Raw genomic sequence first — 5,678 nt, 5'->3', positions numbered from 1 at the left:
TGCAATGGAAATGGTTTTATATTTTAAATTATCTTTTCTCCTCCCTGTCTAAAGTTACAAACCAAACTTATCACGTTTTACCTTAGAATTACCAAAATTATTTCCATTTACTAAACTACATGATTTGTGTCAAGCCTTTGGAGTTTCCTTCCACAAGTTTTCACACAATGTTTTGCTGGACTTCTGGCCCATTCCTCCTGATCACAGAGTTGGTGGGACTGAGTCCATTTTGTAGGACGCCTCACTTGCACACACATTTTCATATCTTCCCACAATTTCTCCATAGGAATGAAATCAGGGCTTTGTGATGGCCACACTAAAACACTGACTCTGTTCTCCTTTAGCTACTTTGTAACCATTTCAGCTGTAAGCTGAGGGTTGTTGTCCAGTTGGAAGACCTATCTGAGCCCAAGTTGTAAAGTCTGGGCTGATCTTTCTAAATGTTGCTTCAATATTTCCACATAATGTTCTTTCTTTATAATAGTATTTATTTTATGAAGTGCGTCAGTTCTCCTGCAGCAAAACAGCCCCAAAACATGACCCTGCCAACCATAGGCCTGAAGATCTATGTTCCTTGTATTCATTTTCAGGCTTGATCATTTCTGTTTCTTTTGAGGGTTTCTTCCTCGCTGAGTGACCTTTCAGCCAATGTTCAATAATGACACTGTCTTACCACCCTGTAAAAAAAACTCCATAAATTTAAGGAAAAAATTTTTAAATATCAACAGTTACAGACCGTAATATCCGAAACATTTTATTGCTGTAGGAAATACATGGAAATGCCATAAGTCAACATTGCAAAGAAAAAAATCTATAAATTTACGGTAAAAAAAATGGAAAATATCTGCAGTTTCTGACTGTAATATAAAATGCACTTTCTTACCATTGAAAATACATGGAATTACATTAATCCAATAAGCATATATTTCAAGTGATTTTGACAATCATGAAATGTAGAAAACACAGAAATCTATTGTAAAAATCTAAGTAATTGTAAAATTAATAGAAAAATATTGTTGACCAGTTAATTACCCTAAAGGAAACGGTATTAACCGGACAAAATTTAAAATTTTGTTGATGTAAACATCTATGATGCAAAACCATAAACCAGACTGCAAAAGTAAGTTTTACAAAGAATGTAATGTTGGTGTGATATTTTGGTTTCTTAATAGTCAATGTAATTCATAATGACTGTTCTATATCAAACTGAAATCTCAAAGGTAGCCCAAGGATTGATCTGGTGATTCACCGATTGCAGGGCAAACTCCTTCAGCCGACACCACCATCATTTATGAGAGGCTTTCATTAAATTATGTGTTTGGGATCGTTTCATTTTATGCTACCATAGATTTGTCATGTATGTCAGGCCTTACTGCTTGGACGAAGCTGAAGTTGGTTTCCAATTGTAGCTTCCAATTCGAGAAATGGCTAAAGGGCGATTCCACCTAATTTTTCACTACCGTCAGCATCTTAAATTTACTCTGCCTAAAAAAACACCTAGACTCTTCAAACCTGGACTAGATCAATTTTAACTAATAGCATAAAATATAGTGTGGGATTTGTGAAACCTTTATCTGTTTTGTGAAACTTCAAGAAAGAGCAGTTCTAGTGTCATCCAAAAGCATAAAAATGGTGAAATCAACATTTTTGGTTTAGTTTCACAAATCACACACTTGGTTTTAAATATTATTCTATTAGTTGAGAAAAATCTAGAGAGTTTTTCATTTTTGTTATTGTGTTAAACAGTTAATGGAGTTTCTGTTGTTTGTCATGTAAACAAATAATTATCAAGTCAGGAACTATCTCCCACCAACTCACTCAAACTGGTTCTTTTAAATATTCAATGGTTAACACTAAAACCTTTACTAATTAATGAATTGATTAATCAATTTTTTAATTAATTAATTTAAAAAGCCTTAAAATGATTAAATCTGACATTGTTATGTAGATATATATATATATATATGTTAGGTTCAAACCCCAAACATTTTTAAACATCACACTGAAAGGAAGAGCACAGAGACAAGTTATTTGGTTTTACTCGCGAGGAGAGTGCCCGGAGACTTGTACAGTTACAATCTCCCAACACACTCTTGACAAGTCTCCGCTCTGCCTTGCTTTTTATTTCTTTAGGAATGCCCTAATTACACTGTTGTTTCAACCGCTGAAGGTTGGGGGTAACCGGTTGGAACAGGAATATATTTCATTATCAGTACTATGCATATAAGCAAGGTTATAATATTATGCATGCAAGCGAAGGTTATAAGTAGAACATTCCATTCCGCTGATCATGCGGAGAGCGGCCGTGCCCGCTTCCCTATCTTAATGCAACATTCTAACTGTGATAAAAGTATGTATAATTTTTCTAACAATATATATTTATCTTTCATAGGTTGTAAGGTATTGAAACAGATTAGGCAAGAATAAGCTCAGCATCAGTCTATTTCTTTTATGGTAAATTGTGAGTTTGTTTATTGTTTTTTTTCTTGTTTCCTGTTTAATATGGACAATTTACCAAAATAAAATAATTGCTTGATTGAATTAATGACTTCATCACCCAGCCTTATATTAATGTTATGTTCCTGACATAAATACCGTAAAACTCAACTTCACGTTTATTATGAAATTTATAAGACTGGGTAACTATCACTCAACACCAAAACATGCAAGAGAAACGTTCTTTGTAGAAATAATAAGTAAAAACATTGATAAAGCTCGAGCTTTATTTTCAACAGTTGACCGGCTCACAATCCCTCCAATGATATTACCGTCTGAATTTCAATCTAATGCAGCCTACAACCAATTTACCAGGTTTGTTCAAGAGAAAAAAAAAATCTGAAGTTTAATCTGGACACCCACACTAAATCCAGGACCAATGCTATACCCAAACCAATGACTTGTGGTGAGGTTTATAGCTGGTGAGGCACTAACTTAATCATAATCGACACCCTGCATGTTATTGTTTATGTACTGTAATTTTGTGCATGCGGACAATGCTGGACGGCAAAAAAAATATTTTACATTTACATTTAGTCAAAATGTAGTATTTTTCTTCTATAGCTTCTGGGTCATGTGACCCATTTACACTAAATCAGTGTGAAGCCTTTTTCTGATTTGTGAAACTTCAAAAAAGGGCGATTTCACCACTTTTTGTATCTTGGTCACACAAGAACTTCTCTAATTCCAAATCTACAACACCTGGACTCTTCAAACATGGACTAAATTATTCTCAACTAGTAGCAGAATAATTAAAACCATGTTTGGGATTTGTGAAGCCTTCTTCTGATTTGTGAAACTTCATTAAACAGACCACTGCAGAAGAGCTTTCCTTCCAACAGCCATCACCATCTATAATAACTCTTTGAAGAATTCATGAGTTACACCAACATTTAATTTCCCATTGTAATTATACAAGATTATACACTATAGATGACAAATACAAACAAAACAACTAAATTTGGACAAAAAAAATGCTAATAACAAAAAAAGTTTCAAATGCAATAAAATGAGTGTTCCTCATCTCTCGAGTCTGGAAGAACAATTTCACATGGATTTTGAGTCAAAACCCAGGTGAAAAAAAGTATACTTTAGTATACTAAATTTTAACATACTTTAGTATACTTTTATCGATGTACTTAAACTGTACTATTTTGGAACAACTAATTTTGTGCTTAGTATACTTTAGTAGTATTTAAATTGTATTAAATTACAACTAATAGTATAATTTAGTATACTATACATACTTTTTTGTAACAACTTCAAGTGTACTTAGTGTACTTTTTAAATATTTCAGAGCTTTATTATATTTTGATATTATATTTTGAGTGTAATAATTTGTCTCAGAATTATATTAAAAATATATATTTCATATACTTCAAATATATTTTAAATGTACTGTTAATATATTAGTAATGTATTTAAATTACACTTAATTTTTATTATTGATTTCCTGCTATTGATAATAAACTACAATTTTAATTGCTCATGAGTCTTTATTCCTACGTACCTATTTTGTAAATGACATGCATAACACTACAGTACTTACATTGTTTTAGGCTAAAATTACATGGAAAGATTAATTACACAAGATGCCCAAGGTAATTCAAATATTTTGTTTTATTACTGACATTTTAAAATTGACCAATTTTACTCACAACTTTATGAACTTTACATAAATGATTAGTTTACACATCAAAAGTGAACACAATGAACATGAAAATTTAAGTGTGACAATAAAACATGACAGTGAGGATCAACGACAGAACATTCCCGTTCACTGCACCTTACAGAAACCTACAAAAAAAGAACAATAGAGCAATTAAACATAGAAAGCATTTGTATTTAAAGAGAACAGAAAAATGGCAAATAAAAAAATAATACTTACAATTTTAAGACGTTGTGGACTCACCATGTATGTGACGTCATAAGAACTGATGATCATTGGGACTGGATGCCTGAGGTGGAAAAACATTTCTGGGTGTTTTCTTTGCCTGTTTATGTTAGAAGTAGAAAAAAATATATACAAGTCGCAACAAACAGCCTCAATGCAGTTATAACATGAAGCTGAATGATTCCTATTGTAATAATCATACAAGTCACAATAAAATTGATACATTATTTAAGAAACCAACGTAAGATATACATCATTACTGCACTGTTTATAATTAAATGACGATAATTAATAAGCAAACTTACCACCAGCTAGCAAGACTTAGCAGCCTTCATCCCTCCCGGCTCCTTTTGTGACCCACATTTCATTTCCATCGGTTGTTGTCCCGTTGTGTTGTCGTCTAACTCGGATTAGAACGTCACCAGCTTGAATTTACCAAAATTAGTAACTATTGTCAAGGCCTTCTCTACTTTCAAGGCAATATGCGAGTAAAAATGGCGAATTTGAACAGCGTCCGTTATCTTCCCTGCTTCAAGTTTTTTCTTCTCTTTGTGGCGTTTTTTTAAAATAAATGAAAGTGTGCAATACCGCCACCATCTGGTCTGGAGTATGAACTGGAGCTAATGCCATTGATTATAAGATTTTACGTCACACATCTGAAAATGGATTGGACATTTTCTTAAAAATTACGTCATGATTATCCTTTTTTTTGTTGTATGAAATTTTAATATAATAAAATATTATTAAGGCACTTAAAAATTCATAAATATTCATTAATATTTTGAAAGTATACCTTTATTTAATATATTAAAAGTGTATTTTGGTACAATTATGTTTAAGTGTGTTTAAAGTTCTAATTTCGAAATTGATACAAGTGTATTTTTAGTATACTTCAGATATACTTCTAGGTAGTACACTTAATATTTAGTATACTTAACAAATTTAAGTATGTTTGAAGTATACTAAAGTATACTTTTTTACCACCTGGGAAGGGCACATGACCTGGAAGCTATTGAAGAAAAAAAACTTATTACAATTATTGGAAGTAAGAATTGAGAACAGTGGGTCTCGTGTAAAAGAATGAATTTTATGTCGGTCACAAGATAAGATACTATTTACATTTTTCTTTGGAGTGTTTGGTTCGGAAATTTGCTGACAGTCCTAGTGAACCTCCAGGCGCTTGAGGAGGGAGTGGTAGAGAACGGCTGGCCGAAATTAGCGTTCATAAATCAGATCAACCTTGAGCTAGGCGCCGCTCACTCTGTGGATCTTAATATCCAACTTGAAA

At 32.5% G+C, this 5,678-nt stretch overlaps 1 long non-coding RNA gene across 1 annotated transcript; it reads right to left on the bottom strand.

Annotated features, from left to right (window-relative positions):
- Positions 1-4,097: 4,097 nt before the first annotated feature.
- Positions 4,098-5,056, bottom strand: LOC145548586 (uncharacterized). The gene is made up of 3 exons (XR_014084584.1): positions 4,696-5,056; positions 4,385-4,490; positions 4,098-4,293 (listed from the first exon to the last, which is right to left on the bottom strand). It is a non-coding gene; the product is annotated as an uncharacterized LOC145548586 (long non-coding RNA).
- Positions 5,057-5,678: the final 622 nt, after the last annotated feature.

This window comes from Poecilia reticulata, chromosome 18, assembly GCF_904066995.2.
Source record: "Poecilia reticulata chromosome 18, P_reticulata-male-v2, whole genome shotgun sequence".
Taxonomy (NCBI): Eukaryota; Metazoa; Chordata; class Actinopteri; order Cyprinodontiformes; family Poeciliidae; genus Poecilia; species Poecilia reticulata.
Note: the sequence above shows the minus strand (reverse complement) of the source record. Positions and strands in the feature narration are given on the sequence as shown.